This window comes from Meriones unguiculatus, chromosome 16, assembly GCF_030254825.1.
Source record: "Meriones unguiculatus strain TT.TT164.6M chromosome 16, Bangor_MerUng_6.1, whole genome shotgun sequence".
Lineage (NCBI taxonomy): Eukaryota > Metazoa > Chordata > Mammalia > Rodentia > Muridae > Meriones > Meriones unguiculatus.
In genome coordinates this window covers 15,313,091-15,340,935 of record NC_083363.1, presented here as the reverse complement: position 1 = coordinate 15,340,935, position 27,845 = coordinate 15,313,091, and the positions used below count along the sequence as shown (strand labels likewise).

Below are 27,845 nucleotides of genomic sequence, written 5' to 3'. Positions count from 1 at the left end.
TATTTTTCTCATCTCCCCCAACTCTTCCCAGATCTACTCCTCCTCCATACCCACCCACCTTTGTGTCCTTTAAAAAAATATCCTTTACTATCAATTTGTGCTGCCCAAATATTCTTGGATATATGGTCTTCCACTGGAGCCTGGTCATCTTACCAGGGGCTGTACTCTTAGAGGAAGCAGTCTCTCCCTCTCCCAACATCTAATACTTGCATTAGCTCCATCCCCCTGCACATTCTGGGATTTGGTATGGCTTGAGCTTGCACAGGTTATGTGCATGCTATTTCAGCTGCTGACACTCAGTGATCTAGTCTTTGTTTTGCTGTAATAAACAAACAAAATAAATAAATAATAACTTCTCTAAATGTGCAAAAAATCCCTCCCGTTGTTTAAAAGTGTGTCAAGAGAGACAATTCTTTTTTTTTTTTTTTCAGATTACTGTTACATGGTACTAAAAAAATTAGTATCTAAACTTATACTATGAAACACCATAACTTATGTAACTCACAAATTAAATTTAGGATGACAGACTAAAATTCCCAGTAGGTCAATTAAGTCTAAACAAATGGAGCTGGATAGGATTCTGGTAAATGAGATGAGCATGCCAAGAGTCCATATTAGAATATCTGATGTCATTCACATACACAAAAGCTGGTGTAAAACTGTAAAACATGAAGGAGTATTGAATTGGTCATGGGCTGGAATACCATCCCTAAAAGTCCCTGGGAAGAGGGAAGTGACCTAGACAGGCAGGATGCTTTTATTCTCTAAACCCCCCTCTGTGTAGCAGAGAAACCAGGGCTCCTGGGCTGGCCCTCATTAGGAAAGTGCAAAGAACTGGGACAGCCCCTTGCTGAAGCACAAAGGCTCTTTGCCTCTTTTGTTGTCTCAGATGCTTCAATGGGCTTCAGAGTTTCAAAGGTTCAAACAGTGGATTTCCAACTAGGCTAGGATGGATCAGTGCCCAGGGTACTGAGTAGGAAATAATGACTCTGCCCACTCAGTAACCCCAAGCTGGCAAGATCCCCCTCTGAAGGTTAGAACACAATGTTTCATGACTTAAGTCATCACAGGAACAGCAGAGAGATGGGTGATGAAATTCCACTTTACCTTTCACTTTCAAATCACTATTTATTACTTGGCAACCTTTGAAAGAACATAAACAACTGTTCTTAAAGACTTACCGAAACCCATTTTGAAGCATCACACATTCAGGGCAGACACATCCTTTGAAAGCTAAAAAAGAGCCAGGCCACTTTAGCTGGTAGTTGAAGGAGGCAGTGATGGACAGATACATAAAAGCCAAGTTAAGTGAAAAGAAAAGGAGTGGGCATGGCAACTCGGAAGCAAAGAAGGACTGGAAAGAGTAAGCACCAGTGTTTCTTCCCCTCAGCCCCTAGCCAAGTGAGGGAGAAGATGTAGATGATCAGCATACTGAAAACCCACTAGTCAGTTTTACACTTCATGATAGCAGAGACAGATAAACCTTGTTTCCCCCGTTGGTACCAAGCAGATAGCAATCACTTTAAAAAGGACGATTTCAAGGGGGTAACTTGGTGTCAGATGTAATTCACATATACCCCTGCTTTGCTCCCATTATCCAGTCCTGACTCAGTCAGTCTCTCAAATCATTTTATTAACTGTGTTAACTCCACAAATATTTGCTATCTATTTCACTTATGACCAAGCCATTTGTAAGACAATGGTGATGGAAAAATGACTGGAATGTACTCAAACAAATAGCCGATCATTTAAGCCATATAGCAATAGCTACACATGGCCATCTGGAAAGAACTCAGCCCTCAGACCCATAAAGAACTGAATTGGTTTTTAGCCACCAGGTGCCAGTCAGCTCTCAAATGGTATAACAACATACCTGTTGGAGTCAGCTCTCAAATGGTATAATAACATACCTGTTACCTTAGCTCTGCTTACGGCAGCCTAGTCTTCTCCAATCCACAATAGAGACACAGAGATGGAGAGACAGAGACAGACAGACAGAAGAAGCATACTCAACACAATTACAAGCAATAGGAGGTTATTCGGCTCATAGTTTGGAGATGCTGAGGGTAAGGGCCTTCATGTTACACAATGTCAAATGTGAGGCAGAAACACAGAGAGCCTTTATAACAGCCATTCCCACAGTGAGCCCTAGTTACCTAGTTACCTCTAAAATCACAACTTCCAGTAATGAGAGGGCAATCAGATTTCAACATAGGCTTTTTGCCAAAGTGCAGCAGAGCTCTTATTTAGAGAGCATTCAGAAAGTCAGTAACTCCTGGAGGCAGCAGGCATATGTGCGTATCACTGCGTAATGGGGGAATCCGCACTAACATGTACCTTCTGTTCTAGGTCACTTCTATTTTTCAACCATAAAAGAATGTGGCAAGCATGAAGAGGGTGGGTATTAGCTGATGAATGTAGATCCTGTAAGTACAGATTCCCTAGAATTAAGAAACTTCAGATCCAAAGACACACATAGAAGATCTAAGTGGTTTCTACCTAATGGAACATGACAGCAAATGGCAAAACTGAGAACAAGCAGGACTATTCCTTAAACTGGGGAGCTGAGTGCCTGATTCTGCACCAAACAATGAAAATTTGTATGTGCCCGGAAACAGAAGTGTTGTCTTTTCTTGCCCATATCATAGTCCAACAAAAGTCATGTCATGTAGTCATTCAGAAACCAAAGGCCCAAAGCCTTGCTGGTGTTCTTTCCCATGGGTCCTTAGAGTCCCTTTCACTGAGTAGGTAAGTGGAGGTGGAGAGAAACTATCCTGCATGTTAGGTTGTGTTCTGTGTTAATGCTGTTCCCATGACTCTCATGGTTTTTTATCATCTGATCTCAGTTACCTGGCCGCAGATACCAGCAGAGGGAACTGCCAGTGATGGATGTAGCTGTCTGAGCCACTGAGGACTCATGGCAGCTCAGTCCAAAGCTGTCTTTTAGAGAAGACTTCCTCTTGCTCCTCTTTTTCATTTTTGTACACACTACTATTTTGAACAGAAACGTGCCTGTGGCCTGTAACATTCAGGCCGCATCGAGTACAAAGCTGTAAGACACAGAAACCACACTCAGAAGAATCGCCTGCCTCAATTAAGGGTGTGCAGAGAGCCCAGCACTGTTTTACCAAATCAACTCGGAGGAACTGCCTCTTTATCAAACCGTAGGCAACATCGTCCAAAACAATCAATGGCGGTGCTTTTCTGTATTAGCAGTTCTCCCATCTCTGTTTAAGGGCCTTTATGCTGTCGACTATTATGCCTGTTCCCAGGCCCATCACTGTCTTTGCTCCTAGCATTTGCACAGCAGTTAGAGAAGGGAGATTGCAGTAAAAATTTCCAGCTCGATTTTAGAGTTGGCAAACATCTGAATAAAAATTAAAGACGACATATCAATTCAAGAGACAGCTGCTTTTTCTCCAACATGTGGGCTTCACATCTGGATTCAGGGCAGTTTAATTCTTTATTTCCCTATTTGAGTCATGGAGGCTGTTGTCTGTCTGTCTGTTTTCTCATTTAGAAAGCTTGCTAAGGCATTCTCCGTCAGGTTCACTTGTGTTCAGAGATCTCTTGTGAACAAAAATATCATGTCTATCTTTGAAGAGAATTAAAAATTTGGTTTTGGGGACTTGACCTTATATATAGCCCAGTGTTGCTGGAAAGAGGTGATGAAAGTGGAGAGCAGAGCATTCTTAGGAACCATCGGGTTCTGTAACACAGTAAACATCCAGCACATTGCATCCACCCAGTGGGCCTGCTATACCTCTTGCTTATGAATTGCCTTTGTGTTAATTTTATAATATACAATAAATGTTATAGAAGAATGCAATGGGAATATGCCCCACAAGAAAATTATGCTTTATAGCATAGATTCTAAAAAATACAACAGGAACTCAGTTTTCTGTTACACCCCTTTCTTAAAGTAATCAGTCGCTTAAGCTCTAATCAGCGATTGCTAACTTTCCCCTTGATTGCTGCAATCTCCACAATGATAACTAATAGGGGCATTATACTAAGCCATAAGATCCCCAAGTTTTAACTAAGAATCCATCTGCAATCCAATTTTAAGAAAAAAGGAAATTATATAAGAAGAGCACTTCAATTTCTCTAGATCAGTGGTTCTCAACCTTTCTAATGCATTGACTCTTTAATACAGTTCCTCATGTTGTGATGACCCCCAACCATAAAATTATGTTCATTGCTACTTTATAACTATAATTTTGCTACTCTTATGAATGTAAATACCTAATATGTGACCCCTGTGAAAGGTTGGGGTTGGGACCTACAGGTTGAGAACCACCGCTCTAGAGTAATAATCCTCGACATGTTATTTTGCTCTTTTATGGAGAAACCCATTTTACTCTTTCCTCAGTCCACACTGTTGTATGTGAGAAGTGATGGTTGTCCAGTCATGTAGGAGACAAAGTAAGCTGCTATACTGCTGTATATGGAAATCCTGTGAGGAGTGATGGGTGTCCAAGCACCTAGGAGAAAAGGTAAGCCGATCTCCAAGTTTCCATATGATCTGTCCACTAGGGACACACAGAAGCAATCTGGAGTTTGTGGGTAGCTCTTTGGTGCCAGTACCTCTGAAATTAGGAGTTGTTACTGTTTGGTTTTCTCTATGCAGAAACAGAAGACTCAGGAGCAACTAACTCCCAACATCTTACCATCAGTGGCAGTTAATAACAGCCACAGCAAAGTGCTTTCTTATTGAGAGACAGGTCCTAACTTCTACTACTGCTTGAAGAAGGGTCAGATGCTGGATGGCAAAATATGACAAGCTTCTGCTTACTAGGAACAGTAGAGCAAACAGAGGATGCCACAGAGGGTGGGTGCATTGAGGCTTTCTTATGCCCCATTCACAGTTTATATAAGGAAAGCCTTCGAGATTTATCAGTTTGTTCCCCAGTTCTCATAGAGTGACAGGGTATTACTGTCATGACTGTTTCATGTGCTAAGACCAACTGTAATAGTACCATGAAAATGTACCTGTATATGACACCTTTCCCTACTTAATGTCTGCATTAAGCCACAATTCGATAGTGTATTTTAACTGTCTATTTATATTATAAATGTCCATAGGAAAGTACCCAGTGCAGACCGTTACTGAAGATACTGCCCACTTTTGGGTTTTAGTACATTTAGTCTGATGATTAATGTAAACACCAGAAGGAAACTTAGTCTTTTTGAAAGATGAGGGTTTCCCTTGTTACTAGGATATGAGCTCTATATAATTTTATTTATTTCCCTCTGTCCTTTGGGTGGCTATCGGGTTCTTGTGCTTAACTGAACACTTAATCACTGTCACCGACTCACCTTGCTTTATCTCCAGGCTTCTTTATGTTATTTCTACTAACACCCCAAACACAGAAGAGCTCCTCGTGGAGAGATTTGCCTCTTTGACCCTGTGGTCTGCCAAGGTCTCAGAAATAGTAGTTGTGTTTCAGAGGGTCATCTAAACCCAAGTGGAGAAGTATGATCTTCTTGGTAAAGTCATTGGATGCCTGGGGTCTATCGCTTTTTCTCAAGGTGATGGTTGAACTCATTCTCCTGTTGATTTTAATTTCCATATAGGAACAAATTAATTTTATTTCAAGATACTTAAAATTACTTTTGGAAGAGGAAAAATTATAAATTATGAAAGGTCATGAATTATAAATATTTGGCCTCAAGATTTTAGCAACCATGCTATCTCCCTAGGACATGCATTAGAGCCATCACCAAACCAAAGTGGCTCTGGAGGAGAGCCAGCCTGCAGTAAGGTGCTGTAGCACTTCATAAACAAATCATTTGTACTTTAGATGGATAGAACTTGGGTTCAGTGACCTGAACACAACTAGGGAGAAAGCCAAGAAATTGCAAGTATATCTAACTTTGTCCTCTCTAAAGAAAGCAGAAACTGGGTTTATGTTTCCTTCAGACTGCGCAAATGCAGCCATCTTCTGAGACACAGAGAAGAGTATGGACCACAGGTTAACTGTACCTCAGCCTGTGCAGCTCTTCTGTGGATGCTTCTGAACACTGTGTCAACTCCTGCAACCAAACTAAATGGCTCCAGCATCACCACATTTAAAAAGGTCCCTTTCTCTGGTTGATATGAAATTCCTTGATGCTGAGCCAGAGCAGTTCAAGAATATAGCAGTGTGGGAATGAAAAGGGTGTTGCTTAAGAGGGAGAGGCAAGCACTGCAGTTGAGGAGCCAGAGAAGGAAGTAGCTTTAAATGAAGGTATCTGAGAGAAGCACAGAGGGCAGGTGTTATGCGTTAGACAGAGTGGAGAATCCTGGACCAGAGAAGCTTAGGTAGTGTCTATAAAATGTCTACATGTGCAGGCTGGGAAGAGCTATCACAGGTGAGAAGTTCAACAATGCTTCTGGAAAGGTCTATGGGAATACCCACCGTGCATTAAAGACTGTAAACTTAACACCAAGTAATGAACCCATGTTGTAAAAGTCAAGCAAGAGACAAGGTGAAGTGTAAAGTCTTGAACTAGGGTTGTGGTGGCTGCTCAAGTCTGAGTGGAAGAAAGGACCGGGATTTACTGGCCACCTACTTTGTGCTTGGCCTTTACATGCTTTCTGCTCATGACCAGTTTGATATTAGGCAGGACTAGCCCAGGTCCCTGGATAAACGGAGAGACATTGCTTTCAATTGCCTCAGCTGCAGCATCTAGCCAGGATCTTAATTCCACATAATTTAGGAATCATGATCTTTCCATCCAGACATTAGCTCTTCTGAGGATCAAATGACAAGAACTGGGGTTTGTTTTTAAATCTGATACCTTTTCACAAAGAAGAAAGGCAACTTCTGGAGATCAGACATTTTACACTCAGCTTAAGAAATAAAATGGTATCAGATGGAGATGAAAAAGACATGAAAAATTTGTAGAATTAGAGAAAACTTAATTTTTGTTGAGACTGGAAACTTTTTATAAGCTCTTGGCTTTCATTATCACTTTCACATCTTATCTGGTAAATGTGACTGACCACTGTGCTCAGTCAGCAGAGGTGTGTTGGAGAAATGAAGAAACTCCTAAACTTGACCCTGAGTAGTGGACCCACCACACAGCACTGCGGCAGGAGGACTGTGCACACAGTGAACCCAGGTGCACACAGCCTTTCTGTCAAGCCTTTCTGTACAGCTTCAGTCACCTGTACCCCCATCACACCTCTCCCACCTTCCCACTCATTCCCCACTGTCAAGGATAAGGTAAGAAGGGACTCAAAGGAACAGGGATTGGGAGCGAGAAAAAGTCGGGGGAAGCAGTGAAAGCCAGTACAAACTGTGTAAGTGACCGGATCACTGAGTGGACAAAGGCCCGCCATTTTCCCAGGTCTCTGAGGAAAAGAGACAGAGTAAGGTACTATTTAATAACTGTCCCCTGTCCCCAGTGGTCAAAGGTATCTGGCAGCTGGCTAACTCTTCAGCTGCAGGTTTACACATGCATCAGAATGCTGAACAGATTCCTGTGTGTTTCATAGGGTGATAACAACCAAAATCAAGAGATATGTGCAGGGAGGGAAAAGGTCAGGAGAGTTGTCACAGCCATGGCTGGAAGGAGAACACAAGACTGAGGTGACAGTGATGATGCAAGGAGCACAAGGTGGTACCAGCAGCAGCTGAAGATGTGGGGTTTGAACTGAATGGTCTGAGTGCTCCAGAGCAGGCTATGGGAGCAGCTCACCCAGCCTGAGGGCCCCAGAGAGGGCTGTTGGGACAGCTCACTCAGCCTTTCTAAGTGATGATGGCACTGCTGGTCTGGTGACTGAATTTTGAGAATTGTTTACCCTGTCAGGGGTTTCAGTCTGCAAAGGAAAGAGTCATCACCATGAAGCAAACTATGCAAGGGACAGTAAGCTTGGTGTAAGAGGCTGTACATGGAAAAAGAAATGTGATGGGCAGTCATGCTTCTCAGCAAAAAGTTGTAAAACTGGAGACTCGCCAAAATCAAAGAGACCTGCATCATGATGAAGCTTAATCATGACTTCATGAATCAGACTTCAGAATGAGGGAGCATGAGGGTGAAGGCACAGAGCTGTTACAGCTAAATCTTTGTGTCAAGAGTACCCTGGAAGAGCTCTCGTTTTGTTGTTGGTGTTGGTTTTTTGTTTTGTCTTGTTTTTGCTCATTTGGGTTTTTTACTTGACTATGTTTGATGAATACCTGGTAAAAACAAGCCTAAAAAATGTACCTTTCTACTTCCAGAGAGATTACAGTCTAATGAGGATGAGAAAGAAGAAAGCCATTAATTGTAAAACCATTTTGTAAACTTTTAGAGAAAATAAAATTGTACTAATGTAGGAAAGGAAGCAGAGCTTTGCCCCAGAAAAATGACAAAGACTTTCATAAAGTGGTATAATTAAACTGGCATGAAGGATAGAGGGATCTGCCAAGCAAAGAAGAGGAAAAAAATAACATTTTAGGTAGAGGGAACTCCATGTAAGAAATCAAAAAGGAACTGGAAATTTTGGAGGGCATTGCACCCAACCTTCTTGGAGGGCATCACCCACTCACTTGCTCTAGGCATTTCCTGAATTAGTCTGTAAAGTTTTCATGTATCAGTTAAAGGTTAAACTTTATCTTATAAACAACAGAGAAATGGGGGAGAGTTGGAACAAAATTTGGCACAAGTAGGTTTAGTTTTGAAGATTTGAGGTTTAGGAAAATTTCTAGATGAAATAAAAAAAAATGGTTGAGAAACTAAAGTATTAAAGATTTGGAAATGAAAGCTGAAACAGTACAAACACAAGAAACACTTCCTGCTGATGAGGGCAGGCTAAGACTCAAAGGTCTAAACAGAGCCAGGCTCAGTGCTGTTGCCAGATGGTCCAGAGGCTGAAGAAGGAAAGCTGGGAGACCGAGGATAAACTGAGCAACTTAGTGAGACTTTGTCTCAAAATTAAAATAATGGGCAGAGAATGTAGCTTACTGGTGGGCCAGTTGCCTAACAGAAGGTCCTATGTTAAGTAGTGAGAAAAAAAAATTCAGAATCAGAAATCAACAGTCCAAGTGGATATGGATATAGTACATGGGTTAGAGTAGCTAATTTACCTGAAAGTCCTTCTCTTGAATGTATTAGTCCCTTGTCCGGTTGTCAGGGTAATGCACGCTGGTATTCCCATAATGCTTAGAGTTTGTTTTTCTATTTAGCATCATTTTACATATTGACATATCAAGGAAGTCTAAGGTGAGGCTCCTTATAGTGTTCTTTGTAGATACATAGAATAAATATATTTGTAATATATACTATAGATAGAATATATGACATAGATAGAATAACAAATGTCACAAATGTTCACATAAGTTGTAAGTTCTTCTAAATATGCATTCTAAATATGTGCTGGGGCCCACTAAGCCCTCCCTGCCTCCCAGCTTCTTAGCCATGGAATCTCTTTTTCACAGACTGTCTCTTAGAATGTGTAGTTCCTTGTGCAAACCCAGGAAATGCCTCTTTAGGGGGCATCGTCTTTGACAGCATGTACCTTAGCAGATATGAAAAGACAGGAAAGCCTCTTTTTACAAAGAGGCCATGCAGAAGAGTGGACAGGCATGGCTTGGAGGTGGTCAGATCCAAAGCAGTACCCTATTTCTACATTAAGCCTGCTCATAATTTGTGGAAAGCAGGTCATCATCGGGTTTAGTGTGCTCATCTGTAAATGCCAAACAATGACGTTTGCTTTGTAGGCATGTAAAGGAATCACAGGAAAAATACAGACTATATCAGCTGTTCCTATCACACAGGGAGGCTCTGTATCTTAATGTTTATCAGTGCTACTTGTTCTGTTGTTTGGCCCAATGTCATACATTGGCACTTTATCTACACCTGTTGCTTCTCAGTCTTCAGATTGTGTTACTCCTGCCTTTGCCCATCATTGGTGCTGGTTACTGGGTACTTTCACTTTGGCTTTCTGTACAGAATGGTCAGCTTGCTGGAAGAAGGCTTAATGGTCTATAGTGGGGGCCTAGACCTATTGGCTTCCAGAGTCAGATATTATTGTAGTTAGATAGTTTGAACCTATCTGGGGTCTGAACCACAATCTATTTCTGTACAGTTTCCACAGCTCCATTTTTCTGTTTTGCTCAACAGGGTGACACATATGGCTGAGCCACAAGCCTCCAGAAAAAGACAGTTGTTATGACCTCTTCAGCTGCAGTTGAAAGTGATTAAGAAGCTGTTATGGTATGTTGTCTGGCAAAAAGGTAGATGTGTATGTCAGCCTAGCTGAAACACAAAACTTGGCTAGATGTATTCTGTTCTCATTTCTAAGAATTGTGGCCCGGAGCTAGAGAGGTGTCTCAGCAGTTAAGAGCACTTGCTGCTCTTGCAGAGGACCCGAGTTCAGTTCCCAATACTCATGTGGAAGCTCATAACCACCGAACCACCGATAATTCCAGTTCTAGGGAATCCCATACCCTCTTATGATTTCTGTAGGCTCCTGCACACACACAGTACATATACATACATGCACAAAATATTTCTAAAAGAATCTAAGCCAGTGAGCTTTTACTGAAGCATCATATAATATCAATAATTAACATCACTTTCCAGTCAAATAGCAACAGCTCCTCTTTCCTGTTTTTTTGTGTGTTTGTTTTTTGAGGTAAGGTCTTATTTTGTAACCCTGGCTGACCTAGAACTTGTAATTATTGTCCTGAGCATAGAGATTAAAGATGTAAGCCACCATGCCTGGCCTTCAAATCTCACTATCTAATATCAGCTTTTATTAAATATCTGAAAACCCAAAGTAGTGTGGATTCTTTGGTGTGATAACAATATCCTTGGTTTTCAAAAATCAACAGATCTTAAGCATGTGGTTTTTTCCTTTCCCTGCTTAAAAACTTCCATGGCTCCCACTGTTTACTGAATTAGCAACATTCTGCTTACTGTGCTTTGTATGGCTTCCTGTGGTCACCAATAAGTGAAGGCGAACTAAAAGTTTTGCTTTAGAGCAGTGCTTTTTAAACTTTAACACACATGGATGACCTGGTGCCCTTTATAAAGTGTGATTCTTACTCAGTGCAGCTGGGATCATGCTGTTCAGAACAAGGTCATGGCAAGATTTCCAGCAATGAGAAAATGAGGATAAGCTTTAAGAATTAAACCCTAGTGGGGGAGAAGCAAGTCAGTGTAGGGCTTCAGTAGGAAACAGCGTATGTGACATGGAACTCTAGAGAGATCTCTATAGTAGTTTCTGTTCAAATGCAACACTCAGAAGAATCCAGGGGATGGAGTATTTCACTTGTTTTCATGATTTTCATTCTTCATCTGCCCAGCTGCTTTATACCAAGGATCCTGAGTTCCTGGAACCGAGAGTCTAACCCTGTTTTCCACAGTTCTGAAAGGGGCAGTACAGGCCTTGATTTCCCCATAAACCTTATAGAAGGAGGTCTTGACTTCTTTTTTTTTTTTTTTTTGAAATTGTAGTTATAGTAAGTAAGGTCTTGCCATAAGTTACAAAGTCCAGTACAAAATTCCCACATACATTACACTTGGCCACAAGATCCTAACGCGTTCCAAAGATGGTAACACAGTGAGTAGGTGATTAGATCCCTACATACATTATTCTGTCTGCCTCATACTATCTCAGATCAAAAGCACTGAGTCTGCTCAATTAAACTGATATCACAACATAACACTAAAGTTTTAGCCTTAGTTTTAGCCAGGCTTTTGTATACATATACATCATGGCTGTGTTTGTTATGTATTGTTGAATGTTGACTGTTTAGCTTCTCTTTGTAATTCTGAGAGTATGAGGCTCAGACTGCAGGGGACTCTTGTACATGACTGGAGGTGAGTTTAAGTATTAAGGTTGCATTTGAAGTGTTCTGATTTGATTTTTAGAGAACAACCTGTTCTGAAATGTTGGAGTTCTGGCACCATTATTCCTTCTCGGTTCCATTCAGCTCCTAACTCAGTCATTTTCATTTTAATCCAGCAATGGCTCAAAAATATGGCAGCACATTGCAAGCACAAGAACTGGCCTCACTTAGCGATTCTGAAATACAGTCCTTGGTTTGTCTTCCTGGCTACTGTGAAGGTTAAAACATTAACAGATTTTAAACTGTTACTTACTGACTTGTTCTTTTAATGTGAGTCAAACGTTAATAAAATTGAACTGTTCTCTCACTGAATGCTTTGGTTGTAATATTTAACTTCAATTTACTTCTGGGGCCAGGCCCGTAAGGAAATGGATCCTGTCATGTGACAGTAAATAAACATGGCTGCTTTAGGTGCTGGCCTCCATAATCATGATTCTAAATGAAGCTGTGTTTAGAATATTTGTAAAAGTCTAGGTCCTCAGCCTCTTACTGCATGTTTGATTAGTGGGCATCCAGGGTGTGGCTGGAAGAATGTGTCCTTTAAAACAAGTGCCGCCTCTAGTGTTATTAACATCAGTTCACTGAGTGAAACTTTTGCCAGGACAGATTTGGGATTACAAACACAAACAAGGAAATTGTTGTAGCTGACTGGATAAAATGGGAGGACCTATGTCTTTGCAACTTAAAAATCCTACAATGCACTCAGGGGAACATCTGCAGGGCACTCTCCTGTGAAGCTTGTTTACAGGGCCAATTGCTGAACCAATAGGCTCAGACCTATTAACTGCCCCCAAAATCCAGCACCTCAGAATCTCTGCTTCCATCACAGTGCCCAAGGGGTTTCCTTGCACAGTGACATTTCAGGACCTTATCTACACAAATGAGAAACCAACCACTAAGGTGGATAGTCTGCCTAGTTCTATGATCAGATTCAATCCTGATCCACTGAGACCATGATTCTAAGAACTCATCCAGAAGTGCGAGGTTATGCCTGAGGCTGTAGGCTATAAAATCAGCAAGGTCCCAGTCCACAGTTCTCTCATTTTATTTCTGCTGCTGAACACACATTTTAGCATTGAACCACCCCTTCAGTTCCCTTAATTTAAATGCCTGGATAATGTAGCTAGGAAGTTGACCATAAGGAAAAAAAAATAGCATTGATCTGGCTGTATACAAGAAGACTGAGGTATACGGAAGAAGCCAATGAACAAAGGTGGATGAAAAAAAAATACGTCAGAGTCAGGTCTAACAGAGTAGGAAAGAAAGTCCAGAGGGTTGGCAGAAAACAGGGCTTGTCTGGTTCAGCAACAGGTAGAAATGGAATGTGAGTGCCAATGGAAGGAAACTACCCTTAGCTTTTATGAACAATGCCCCTTACTGACATCTGTGAAACAGGCAGATTCTTGGGGCTTTGTAAGCCACATGCTTTTGTTTTGTAACGCATCTTTGGTGAGGAGGTATTAGAGGTGTTAAAGACAGAGAAAAGGGCAGAGAATGGGAATTCACACATCAGAAAAAGAAAATGAACTGCAGACAAGAGCTGCAGGCATGTGCAACACCACCCTACTTCTCACTAGAGTGAGTACATACTCACACTCTCACACTGGCCCCTGTGCCAGTTGCTCAGAAGTGAATGCTGACGACTTCTTCTCTGGGTCAGCAATTTCCTTGCTCATCCGGGGGATAACTGGTACACCAGCAGACCAGGTGGCTCCAAGTCACCTGTTAAGCTCTGGCACCTTTTCCTAGGTTTTGCAGAAGCTATTCTTGGGGGCGGGGGGCTAAAATGCATATTTTAATAACAAATGCCTATTCTGTTTGCATGGTGAATTTTCTAGTGTATTACTAGATGACGAGCATTCAATGTTTTCCATTTTTGCTCTAACTTTTAGCTTACCAGTCACTTATTTTACTTCCAGATAGTTGCAATCCTTGTTAACTTTCTGGCAAAAGCTGCAACATAACAGATATTTCTTACAGTAACATACTTGATAATAGAACTATCACATACCTTTTTCCTGCTGGTCAGAGAACATGGCGAAGCAAGGACACTTAGTTTGCCTTGATCTCACAGAACTAACTCCTTTTAAAGAACAGGCAGGTAAACCAGTGCTCTATGTCACGGGGAGGCAGCCTTACCAAAGCAGCTGTCCTAGGTGGGCAGCTTCTTCTCAGTCAAAACATTCAAGCTCTAAGCACATTTTCAAACTACCAAGAGGACACACAGCATGTCTGTACGTCTCAAACAGCCTTCATTTAGTCAAGAGACTCTGACATCTCTGTTTGCTGTGATGACTGTCTTAGTCAGCCAATAGTCACTGTTCAGCATCTCCTACACATCTGCATTGTGTTTTATATGTTACTAAGCATAGGCCAGGCTCTACCTTGGTGATAAAGATCTCACCTCCACCAACAACATTAATATAGCAACCATTTGTTTTCTGCTTACATGGAGTCCATCCTATCCAGCCTATTTTGTGGTCTCTAAGATTGTCCTACATGGAGAGAGTTCTTAAGAGGAGTTTGAAGGATATTTTTGGCTAATACTATCTTTTACCCATAGACTGCTTACCAGAATCCAGTGCACAACTTAGTGCTAAATGTCTGGGAAGCAGGAGAATGTCGCTGGAGACCCACAGCAGTTTTGCAACAAGAAAGAACACAAACATTGAGAGTAACTCTTGGCCCTGTGGGGATTTGAACCTGTTTAGGGTGGTGGAAAGGAAGGCAGCTATTAATCACCAAATACCTCTCAAATTCATTCTTAGAAGATGGGTTTAATGATTCACCCAGCAATTATTGGATAGCTACTGTTTCCTAAGGTCTGACCCAAGTACTGTGTGTCAAGCACATTAACTCTCAATACCACTTTTCAAGGAGAAACAAAGACAAGAGAAGGCGCCGTGCTGCTCCCACACAGCGATGAGCACCACAATAGAAATATTAGTTTCCTAGATTTGTTGTGACAGAGTTCCTAGTCTGGGTGGCTTCAAGCAGAAAAGTTATTCTGTCACAGTTCTCGAGGTTAGAAGCCTGAAAATAGTGTCAGCAGGACCGCATTCCCTCCAGGCAGACTCATTCCTTACCTCGTCCCCAATTCTAGTGTAGCCATCAATCCTTGGCATTTCTTGCCTGGAGGCTATAAACTCCCACATCTGCTTATCTTCAACCTGTGTGGCATTTTTCTTTTATAAAGATAAGTCATACTGGATTAGAGCCTACTGTTGTGACACCATCTTAGCCTGATTACACTTGCAAAGGACCCCTTTCCAGAGAGGTCACATTCACAGGTACCATGGATTAGAATCTGTTATCAGAGTATAACTGCACCCATAAAAGAAGTGATTTCAGGATGTGAGGAAAATCCACAGAAGCAATATTCAGGCTAGAGAAATCTAGGGAGATAATGTGTAAGCTAAGCCCTCCCACACCAGCAGTGAGTAAGTGAGGTAAAAATTCAGAAATAGGCATTCCAGAGAGCCACCAACAAGTACAGGGGTCAACGTGCCTACATGTGGTTCAGTATGACTACAGATGACACTCTAGGGAGGTGTAATGGCTAGACTGTGTGTCAGCTTGGCTTACCCAGATAACAGATCAAACGTTATCCCTGAGTATATCTGTGAGGGTGTTTTCAGGTGGGACTAGTCTGTAATAGTGCACAGTGAGAAGACCTGCCTGAGCATGAATGTAGGCTCTGGGCAATCCCTTACAACTCCAAACAGAACAGTTTCTCTTTGTCCTTCATCTGAGATGTCCATCTGCTCCTGTACCCACACTCTGGAGCTCCTAGTTGTTGGCTTACATAGCTCAAGTGACATCCTCAACTCCTTTGCCCAAGTTCTCAGATTTTCTCTAGATTCTTAGGCCTTTCATGCTTTACTGAATCCACTGACCTCCCTGGTTCTCAGGCCTGGGAGCTGGACCTCACTGTACTATCAGCTTTTCTCAATCACTAGCTGGAAGATGGCACCTTGTGGAATTTCTTTGCCTCTGCAATTTTGAGAGCCAATCCCACAATACAACATTTTAAAAATCTATCATATATTTATCATCTACCTACCATATACCTGTCTATCTATCTGTTTATTTTACTTATTTTATTTCTCTTAGAGAAGCCAATTAAGAAAATGGGAAGATAGAAAGGCAGAAGACTGGCCAGCGGGATAGGGCCATAATCACGAAAGGTATCTGAATGGTTGTAACTTTTATTCTGAGATCTAAAAGGTTTACTCAGGGAGTAAGAACACCAAGAGAAACTGTAGTATGAGAATGTAAGAAAGATCATCCTAGTTTCAAAATGGAGCAATCACTGAAGGAAGCAAGTTGAGAGTTTGTAAGTTATTGCAATAGTCTAGGTAGGAGGGATGGCCATCCTAGAAATGGTAAACAGAGTAATGATGAGGTGTAACTAGACATCTGGAGAAGGTTAGGAGGCACAATCATGCATGCTTTCTGTTTATTTTTAATAAGTATGATTTTTATGAAGGAGCGATGATGTTAGAAGAGGCCTCTGATTCTGTTCAAACAGTGGAACATAATTTAATAAGAATGTTAATTATGCTTTGAATCTCAAATGGTCTTCACAGGCTTAGATTTTCAATAGCACCACAGATGCGGATGTTTTGGGGGGTATTATGGAAGCCTCGCTGGAGGAAGCCAGTCATCAGGGCCCTGCTCCTGACTCCGTGCTCTGCTTCCCGGCCTGTCTCCATGTGATGAGCTTCCACATATCGCACCACCCTCCTTTCCCACTGTGGCAGACTGAGATCCTCGCAGCCAGTTAGATTTTCCTTATGTTGTTTCTATCAAGCATTGTCACTGGGACACAAGTTATACAGGGAACAAAGGAAGGCGCTTGATGGGGCAGAGTGGGAAAAGTCTGAGTGTGCTGAGGGTAGAACTGTTCTGAGCCGCGGTTATCTGCGAGGTGCATCATGAGACATATGAGCAGTAAAAGATCTACTAGCTATATAGACTAAAACCCTAGTGCAATGACAGTTACATTGTATTGCCAGTCGAAGTATCACTGGCAGAATTCAAATGAAGAACCAAAAGTATCTCTACGGGAGATTCAGGGTGACAGAAGCCATTGAAGGGCAGATTATTGTGATCCAAGGACAGAGAGAAAATGTTCAATAAAGGGGCAAACTCTTGAATGAATTCTCTCACTGGCAGAAATCAGAGACTAGGAGAGGTTAAAGGTGTTTATCGGGGTGGGACATAGTGGGATGGAAGAGAAGATTGAGCCTGGGACATGAGAAAAGGGAAGGGAAGACTGAGCTTGCTCTGTGCGAAAAGACAGTTCAAGCTTGGAGACAGTGGGAAAGATGGGATGGGGCAGTAAAGAGAAAAGGCAGCTTTAGCAGCCATAGTACAAAGTCTCCACTGTGTTTACATCTCAAGTGGGTTCCTCTTCAGTCTAGAAATGAGGAGGACATCAGTCTATACAGGTGTTCCCTGAGTGAGTGACAAGAAGTTAATACACAGTGCTGCCTGAGAGGAGGGAGGGAGTGGCTACTGAACTCATCAGATAGTCAAGGTTTCCTTTTTACATGTTCATTTCCTTTTTAATTCCATGAGAAAATGAGGGCAGTTTTTAAAGAAAAGAAAGATCATCTTAACTGTGTAATAGTAGAGACTTGTTGTAGTCTTAATAGGAGGCACTGTGGAACCAAGTCTTGAGCAGAGATAGGAGTATATACCCTTGACTGTTGTCCTGAATGGGATTTTGATGGGGGTGGACCTTCCTGCTATCGGGAGAACTTGTGGCTGGTGGAGAAGTAGTGCCATGTATGACACCTCAGATTCGATTACCAGGGCACCTTCTTTCACTCCCGTGTGCTGCAGTGACCTCAGCGCATTAAGCAGAGGGCTTTGAGAATTTGAAAGCAAAATGCAGCTCTTGAAAAATAATCCAGCTTAATCTGTGGTCAGCTTTCCCTCCTGTGCCGTACACAGTCTGAAATTCACCTTGGTTTATACTGCCACCGAGTCTGACAACGAGGAAATATTTCATAAACATGGTTGCATTGTTCTATTCACTCATCACAGCTCCACCATAGAGCAGACAGACACTGCCTTGATGTTAGAGATGAGAACTCTAAGCAAGCTACTTAGGCGTGGCTGGACCACAGAGGTATAGGTGACCGATGACCTCCCCTCTGCCATGCTGACACATGGGTTTGGGTGTGGAGAGATTCATACACACTGTTTCTTCTCCTAGACAAAAGGTACAAGTGAATAAGAAACCAGAAATATGTTCAATTCAGCAATTTCTACATAGCTGATGTAAGGAGAGCTGTTGATGGCAGATCTGAGGACAGGGACTTCTGAGAGGGGCCTTCAATCCCCTTCAATGGTAAAGTCCAGTGTGGGAAAGTTATTGTGTAAGTCTGCATCACTAGCAGCTGCCTTTGCCAGAAAGCACCTATCACCACAACACAGCAAGAGTGAGCCCTCCTTTTCTATGGGATGCAGGGATTAAAGCTATTCCATGTTGGGCAGAAATGGTTTTTAAAAGCACTTTTATCATCTGTCTCCAACTACCACTCTGAGAACAAGGCCAGCATTCTCCTCCAAACCTCTGGTGCAGACTCTCAGGCACCAGTGAATACAACTCCATCCTTCCACAAGGAATTGGCTAGCATGCCAGATTCAGACCATAGAGAGCCCTGATGAGGGTTGAAGTTCAAAGTATCAGTAAGTGGCATTAAAAGAAGTCAGTACAGGGACAGGGGAGGTGGCATTTGCCATGAAACCATGAGAGTCAGAGTTCAGGTTCCCAGAAACCTACATAAATGCCTACTGAGTAAGCACATGCAGTCAGACACATGCAAACATGCACACACAAGCATGCAAACCACAAACATGTAAACACATAAAAAAATGGAAAAAGAAAATAAGCCATTACACTTTGATAAATTCCTGCCAGTGTGTTCTTTTAAGCAAATCTAGCAAGAAATCAGTGGCAAGAAAACTCAGAAGGGTAGGAGAAAGGCAGAGGGCACACATCAAGGCAGGCTCCTTGCCAAGACTCAGGTTGGCAAGGCTCTGTCCACTCCATATTCAATCATGGTTCTCAGCCTCTGGGGTCTCTAAGACTCACTCCAAAGAAGTTTAAATACTTGTATAGATACCCTCCTATCACTGCTATACGATGTCTTGGGTCAGGCCCAATGACACTTTTTATTATATATATATATATATATATATATATATATGTATATATAATATTATTCAGGCTTATAGGTACAGTCCCTGGAACAACTATTCTGTAGAGCAGTTCATCAACCAGCAAGGCTCCTCAGTCAACAGCAAACTCAATTAGAATAATCAACCAACCTACACTTGTGTATCACATTTCCATTTATGATGTACTAGAGCATTGCAGAGCCTGAGGCAGCAGTTGGCAAAGGTTCCTAATGCTTGCTCAGAGCCACATGACACAGACTGGACCCAAACACTAGAGTCCTGTGCTCCCAAGACTAGTGCTGTGCTCCCAGGACTAGTGCTGTTTCTCATCACTGCAGGAAAGTTTCTTCAGCTGCCATTCATCTGCACGATACTAAAAAGGTATCCATTCCAAAACTGAATTGATTTCAAAGCCCCAGCTTTTGTACCTCCTATCTGGAGTAGGCTGACTTCAGCCTCACAAATGATTTGGGACACAATGCTCCTCCTCTTCAGCTGCAGTCGTGGGGGTGGGGGTCTCTCTCTGACCTCAGTATACTTGAATGTGGCTCCTCTGTGTTTCTCAATCATAGGAAAATCATAAATGAGAGAAAGACACTGTCCTCTTTGCTTACGGGAACTCTGTAACCAGCTTTTTAAGCTGAGTTTTCTGGGATTCTTAGTGGTTTTGTTTTGTTTGCTTGTTTGTTTTGTTGTTGTTGTACAAAGTTCTCTTTTTGCTATTTCCAGATCTGTGGTTGGTGTCTCTTCTGGCCTTAACGCGTAGTCATCATGGTCTTTGTAGAAGCATAGTTTTTCTACCACTCTTTGTGTGTTTGGAGCTGTGGGGTGGGGGAACACCACAACTCCAAACTCCAAACTCACTCATACGTGTGTGAATGTGAGCACACGTATGAGTGAGTGTGAAGGGCGAGGAAGACCTTGGAAATTGTCCCACGGGAACATCTCATTTTGTCATTAGTGGTGGGCCATCATCTTTTCCTGGCGAGTTGCGGGACTGACTGGCCAATGAATCCCATGGATCCATTTTTTCCCCCTAGCTTAAACAACCCTTTATAAGAGTTATCAAACTAAGCCCTGTTCTCACAAGGTAAGTGCTCCATTTATCAGCTGAGCCATCTCGACAGCCTTCTCTTTAGGGAATCTTTTACAAGTAGTTAATGGATCTTGTAAGCAAATAAAAAGACTTTTTTTTTTTGCATGTGTTTGTGATTTATTTAGGCAAGTTCCCTGTGTGCAGGCACACAAGTGTACAGTTGTAAGCAAATGACTGTGGAGGCCAGAGGCTGATATTGGGTATCTTCCTTACTTTCTCTCTACCTTATACATCAAAGCAGCGTCTCTCGTTGAATCCAGAGCTTACTCATAGAGTTAATCTAGCCAGCCAACTTGTTCCACAGATCCCCGTGTTAGCTTTCAAATGCTGGGTTAAAGATGGGCTAGGCAACCATGCCTAGCCCATATTTAAGAGGGTGCTGGGGATTTGAACTGCAGTCTTCACACATGTATGGCAAAGTGCTCTACCCACTGAGAAATAGTCCCATCCCTCACAGTAAATTTAATGTCGCCTCTTTGACAAAGTCAGTATTTATGATTAGGTATTGAAAATGGATTTTCCAAGGTAAAACACAAAATGAAAACAAGAATCCTCAATTATCTCAACATCCTACACAATCAGGGTATTATTATAAATGTATAATAAGGGAGATGTTCGCAGTCCTCAATATATATCCTAAGTCGGAAACTGAGTATAAATCTCCATGGTGTGTGCATGGGAAATATCTAAGAAATGTTTAAAATCCTATTTTCATCCTGGGACTCTGATTCAGCAGTCCTCAACGCAGGGTCCGAGAACCAGCATTTTCCGATGATTCTGGTTAGATTAGACCAGAACCCTTTCCTGAGAAACTCCTTCACAAGCTCACACTTCTAAATCTGGGCTTACTCGGAAGCTTTTCTCAAAAAACCCTCACACAGTTTTCACTTCAGAGCTATTTCGAGTCAGATTCTAAAGAGGAAAGAAGGCAGGGGACTAGTAGCCAATCAACACAGCAGATATAAAAGATCATCTACCACAGCTGTTCTCAGCCTGTGGCTAGAAACCCCTCCGGGGTGTTGCATATCAGATATTCTACACATCCGATATTCATACTAGGATTCATAACAGTAGCAAAATTACAGCAATGAAGTAACTATGCAATTAATTTTATGGTTGGGCTCACCACAACATGAACCATATTAAAGAATTGCAGCATTAGGAAGGTTGAGAACCACTGCTCTAGCATCAAAAACTGTTTAGTTATTTTTCTTAAAATTAAAACATTTGAGAATTACTCATTTGATTTGATGTCTTGAGTCTCCATACATGTGAAAAGAGAGAGAAAAGCTCTCTCTGTGTGTGTGTGTGTTTATATGACATAAAATACTAGTAAAATGTGATATCCTGGTGTCTTATCTACACATGGTAATGCTGGCTGTTTAATATCCATGTTGGCTTCACTTTGTCTTTCTCATGATTATTCTAAGCTCACAGGTTCAGGTCAGTGAAAACCCTTGTGGCTCCATTCTGTCCTCCTGAGTTTTCCTTTTCCTGCCTCTCTTCTCTCTTCTCTGTTAGCAAAGAAACAGATTAGTTGTACGTACTGTTCCATATCTCATTACATCAGATATGAAAATAGGAATCTATAAACATTGGTAGGCTTAAGACAATGAGACAGAATGTTTAAAATCATTACTGCCTGAAAAATGCAAAACAGGTTTTTTCTTTCTGCCCTTAATCCTGTGATTTTCCTATCCTCCATTGTATCATTCAGCTGTTCTAAGTGCCCTCCTGGCACACCAGCTGCTAGGTGTAGCTTAATTAATTTAAATACAATGTTGAGGTTTGCTCCCAACTGCTGCCCTCAGATTTACAAGTATGTTTCCAACACAAACTGCTTTGATGATAGAGTCTTTGGAATTAGAGAAACCTGCAAAGTCTTTTTAAAAGTACGTGTAAACATGGCGGGATTTAATTGGCTTCTCTCCCTCCTTGGCTACCACTCTTATATTCACCCATTCATTCTGCACACCTTTGTGAAGTGGCAGCGATTGTAGTGCGCCTTGGCTGTGAAAGTGAAGACGCCCAACCCTAGCATATCTCAACATCCAGAGGAGGAAAAGATGCTGGTTGTGAAAACACATTATTTCTGCCACACCAATTTTAAGTAGGACCAAGAACTACATCAAATTGACCAAGAGGTTGTAGAGAGCCACAGGAAGAAGAAAACGCCTGAGAAGGATGAGGGGATAGCTCTTCAAGGATATAACAACGGAAAGACATCTTAGACATTAAGTGGTACTCGCCTCCGTAGATGAGTCAGGAACAAACAGAGTCAATGAGCAACTTGACTAGGAAACTGAGATCCGCTTGGAATGCAGAGCAAAGTGTGAAAGAACCAAGGTGGACTCAGGTCATCAATGGAACATTTGATAGCTTGAAGAACTGCTGGACTCTGTAGGAGGAATGTAGCTCTTGTCAGACTCATCCATGTAGCTGTGAAGAACTAGGCAGAAGTAGACCAAAGGACCTAGTTCCCTCGCACCAGTGATTGGCCAGGGCATGGTAACTAATGCATGGCAGGAAGGCTTGTGCTTCCTGAGGATGCAGCATGACGGAGTACCATGTCTGGCTCAAACTGAATGGAATCATAGCCACAGATTGCATGTCATGTGTGGCTTCAACCCACAAGACTCAATCAAACACGGACCAAAATACTTTTACTGAACAGGGTCACAATCCCCTAAACAGATATTTAATATACAGAATCTACATGGCTCTGAGTGTTAGGTGTAACCTGGAGATGATTTCAAGTATGTAGGAGAATTTGAACAGGCTGGGCACAAGACTATACAGTTTACCTAAGGAGCTTGGGCATTCTCAGATGAGTATCCTCAGGAAGCCTTAGAGCCACCCCACACCAATAGTGAAGGCCAGATTTAGACCTTTGTTATATACAACACAGAGGGCACAAGCACGAGCCACTGGAAAACAGAAAGAATGGGGACAGCTCTTGATATTCTGTTTCTGGACACTGAATCCTCCAAAGCTGCGCTGGTTCAGCTTGTCTTCCTAAAACATAGCTCCTTGGGGTACTGCTCTTCCTGATCTGTGCTTCCCAGCAAGGTTGTAATAGCATTAGTTACTTTATATCAGATTTTGCTACAAGCAGCCAAGCACACGAAGGATGAGGCCTACATTCACCTCTCTCCTACCAGAAATGCCCACAGGATCCCCTAAATATAGGAAAAGTGGCTCTCTGCGCCTTAATAGATCCATAGTCAAAACACACAGAGCAGAAAAGAGCTTTTACTTAGATTAAAAGATAAAAGGCTGTCCTTGGAGGAGACCACTAAGAGAAAAACGAGTTTTTGTGGGAAGGATACCCCAGAACGTTTGCTTGAACTGTGAGTCAGACTCATAAAGTAGCAAATACAGCAACCTTTCTCACTCCCAAACACAAAGCAGATGGGAATTCTGAGACCCTGCTATTTGGGAGCTCCTCCTATTTTGTCTTTCTGGCTAGGAGAGAATACAGACAGTTTAGGAGGTTAAGTCCATAGCCTTAATTTTCACTGCAGAAGCAATACAATCAAAGATGTATTTTAATTTTGTTTTTCAGACTGACACCTGAAGAATCCTGTGTTATAGTTGTCCAAAGTGGGCATAAAATGAATGAGCCCTGTGTATGGTCAGAACCCTGACCATACTTACTTCTCCCACAAAACCAGCCAGACTGAGGTTTTCAAGTACACTGGTTCTCTAAGCCTGTGGCCAACTGCTTGGGGAAAAAATGACCAGGGCTAACTTAGTTTCTAGTCACTCAGAGAAATAGGTAGTCTGTGTGAACATTAGAGGACACGTTAGAGACCTTTGTAAGCGCGAGTCATCTGGCTGGGCTGGCTGGAGCCTGGCTGGAGACTTGCTGGCTCCAACCTGGCTAGATAACACATTGAGCACCAGCCTTGGCTCCTAGAGGCGTTTAGGGCAAACCCCAAAGTGGCTGCATTGCTGTAATCTGGCCTGAGTGAGCCCTCAGCACAGAGAGAAATCAAACTCTGTCTTGCCAAATCCCTTCTGAAAAAAGCATACCCCACTGGCAGCAGCCTCTTGTAAGGATTCTGGGAGGAGATCCAGACAGAAGAACTCTGTGTGGGACAAACCAGCACTTCAGCATCCTGTTTCCTCTCCTGGCAGACAGACATGTTTCTTTTTGTCTGTTGCAGAAACTAGAACTGGATCATGTGCCTAGAGAACCAATAAGATGGAAATCAACAACCAAGGGGGAAAGCTGCAAAGGCTATTTGAGGAGGCCAGGGGGAGAGGAAGGCAAAGAAAAGCAATTAGGTCAAAGAACAGAAAATGCAAGTCAGGCTGGACCCGACAGATTCTCTACAAGAAGGCTCAGGTAGGGTCAGCTTGTTCCAGGAACTTCTGTTGCCAGAGAAAAGCTGCCGGGGGAACCTCAGCACCATCTGTCAAGTTTAGAGTCCACAGTCTCCATTCTTAACCGAGGATAGAATGAGAGAGAGACAGACAGACAGACAGAGACAGAGAGACAGAGAGAGAGAGAGAGAGACAGAGACAGAGACAGAGACAGAGACAGAGACAGAGAAACTGCAAATGAAATTCAAATCCATTCTTGTTCTTTGCCAATGTGAGGGCTTTTTCTCCTTGGGCTACTCTGTGATAACACACAGCTAGCTGCAACCCTTTTATTTATTAATGTACTTTAAATGTACATTAAAAGATAATCAGCAGTACAGGAAAAATACAATTTAAAAATAAAGTGACCCTAAATGAATCAAAGACCATGAATAGTTCTGCCCCAAAAATGTTTTTCTATTCTTCTCATCTTCACTCTTTGCTGAACCTTTTCTTCCTCCAAATATTTATTGAACATCTGCCATATGACAAGTACCATGGACTCAAATGGATGTGGAAGAAAAATGTCACTGTCTCCTGGCTCAGAGCCTGTGGCCTCTGACATATCTATTTCTGCATGAAGACCTGTTACATATTTTAATAGAAGTACAATGTTCAAAATTCTGACCAGACTAGATCTACCTCTCTACAACTAAAACTTTTAAAATCAGAATGTGTGGCTGGAGCATTGGCTCAGCATTTAAAAAAGCACTTTTTTTCCTCACAGAGGACTCATGTTTGGTCCACATGATGCTGTCTATAACTCCAGTTCCAGGGGATCTTACACCCTCTGTCTGGCCTGTTCTAGTACCTACAGACATAGTGCACATGCGCATGGACACATACACACACACACGAGCAGGCATGCATGTGTGTACACGGATTTTAAAAAGTTTTAAAAGAGAATGTAATGTACGTCTCTTTTCAAGAATGTCATAAACAGTGTTATCATATGTCATCTGTCAGTTCTACATTTTTGACACAAGTGCTACGCTGCTGTCCACAAGGTCATATCCATTTCAGCAGCAGTAATAATCTGTAGAATCCTAGTGACCATGTCCAGTTTACTCTGTTTTCTAAACTTATTTATCGTAACAGTTTTCATTTTTAATTGGTATTTATTCAATGGAATTAAATGTATTCATATTTTCTTTTGTAATTTCTTCTTTATAATGCTTTGAAAGGCTTTTCCCACATAAAATTTATTTTCAGAAGATACTTTCTTCTAAAAACCATTGATCCATCTGGAATTTATTTAATGTAAGGCTTTCCATAAATATACAAACATTTTTCTTTCCTAAATATTTTCAAGGGCTGAAATTTTAAGGGTTGGTTTTGTGCATTGGGTAATGCTTTATAAGTCTCTTTTTTCCTATATATTAATACTAGAAATTCCATGATTACAAAAACTGTTATTCTATATCCTCTATTAAAATAAAAATACCTGATGAAGAAGAAATATCTCACAGTTTGGCAGACATTCATTATGCAAGCTGGGAATTTTAGAGAGCAATGCAAGAGGTGTAAAGTGTATTTTGGAGTGAGAAGGCAGATGATACAGTGTTTCTGGAGGGAAAGGAATGCTGAATTGAGAATCTGGCAATGATGGAGTGTGAAGCCAGTGGAAGATGATGCTAGGCACATGTGAAGTGTTAGGCGGGCACAGGCAGGTCCTCCTATGTGCCTGTTAAGGGCTCGGATGCTCTCTAGTCGGGTGATGGGGTAGGACAGAATGGAAACGTTGAACATGGCAGGAACATGCAGATTTGGTTTGAGGTCATTGATTTGATGCATCTTTATCTGGAGACAAAAGGAAAAGAATCTACTTGTAACCAGTTAAGGAATAACAATGAGGCCCATCCACCTGGGCAGCACGGAAGAGGTGACCCTGGTTACCAGGGTTCTGGTGAGCTGGCCAAAGGACATGAGTGCAGGAGAGCAGGCTGACCAGCTCTGAGACACGGCCTTGAATTAGCCCACCCTAGTATCTACCCCATCAGTGAACTGCTGGAGTGCATGAAGGGGCCTGTCCTACCTATCCAAAACTGCAGGATTTCCAGGGCAAAACAGGATATCTGAGAGGCGCCCCGGTGAGGTTCCAATATTGATAGAGTAGAAGCCAGAGGCCTCATCCCAGACCAAAGTGTCATCACAATGATCACCTGCAAGCCAAGAAGTGTGGACCAAAGGGTGTACTGTAGGCCATGCTGTGACACTACAGCTTCCACAGCAAGTCTTTTTTTTTCTCTGTTGTGGGGAGGTTGCAAGGGTGAAGGGTAGGTACAGGAGGAGGAGGAGGAGATGAGTGGAATTGGGGTGCATGATGTGAAATTTACAAAAAAAAAAAAACTTTAAAGAGAAACAAAATGCAAGCACATACAAACACACAAAACAACAAAAAAAGAGGCCCTGCATAGAGAATTTGGAGATCATTCATAGTATTCTTAGAGATCTGAGAAACACTTGTAAAGAAAGAGAAGGTTAAGTTTGATGTCTAGCTTGTGGCTGAGTAAACGATGGTCCCAACCCAATGAAATGGAGTATACAAAAGTAATCAGTGAATACTCCTCCCAGGAATTATAAATTAAGTCATATATGCACCTAAATGACTAAAATTGGACCAATGACACCATGGTAAAAGTGAGGAAATGGGAATGTGTTAGTGTAATAGGTTACCACAGTTTTATAAATTAACATGCTACAGCTATAGAAAATATGAATGAATCTCATAAATATGTTTTGCTAATGAGGCAAACAGAAAGAGCACTATCTTGTTCCATTTCTTTAACATTCACAGCCATATAAATTGATCTGTGGTATAGTCCAGATAGTGTCATATTTTGAGTGGTAGGAGTGTGATTGGAAAACAGTGTGAGAAGGGTAGCAATTTTTATCCTATTTCTTATGTGGGTTCTACCAACATACCTGTAGATATCTTTCTGGAAATCCATTAAACTGCGTCCTTAAGCTCTGTGTTCTTTCTAGCACATGTGTGGTTCGTGAATAAAAACCTTAGCAAAGCCCTAGCAGTATTAGGGTGTGTAAAGTTTAGTTCAGTTTTGGGTATGCCAGATCTTGAAATAGACAAGACTACACAAAGATCACTGAGAATGTGGACATGGGGCAGAAGAAGCAGCCGGTGAAGGAAATGTAGCTGTGTTGTTGGGGGACAGTGAGTCACAGCAGTGGGCACTGGACATAATTCTGGAGAAAAGCAGTTCTGTGGGGCAGAGCAGAAAGTAAGGAAGAAGACTGGAAGGAAAGAATAGAAATAAAATAGAGCAGGAACTTCTACAAGAGTCAAGGGCATTAAAGCCTCAGGGAGGAAGCAATCAACAAAATCAGAAGCAAGAGGCTCACTGAGA

The 27,845-nt window shown here is 41.9% G+C and overlaps 1 protein-coding gene and 1 long non-coding RNA gene across 3 annotated transcripts in view; one reads left to right on the top strand and one right to left on the bottom strand.

Annotated features, from left to right (window-relative positions):
• Positions 1–12,118, top strand: part of LOC132648355 (uncharacterized) — a 45,528-nt gene extending 33,410 nt beyond the window's left edge. The window contains exons 2-4 of the long non-coding RNA XR_009586742.1: positions 2,350–2,397; positions 4,373–4,496; positions 10,090–12,118. This is a non-coding gene — a long non-coding RNA (uncharacterized LOC132648355). The remainder of the gene's footprint in view (positions 1–2,349; positions 2,398–4,372; positions 4,497–10,089) is intronic.
• Phyhipl (phytanoyl-CoA 2-hydroxylase interacting protein like) overlaps positions 1–27,845 on the bottom strand; it is a 148,611-nt gene that overhangs the window by 108,607 nt on the left and 12,159 nt on the right. The window lies entirely within an intron of this gene.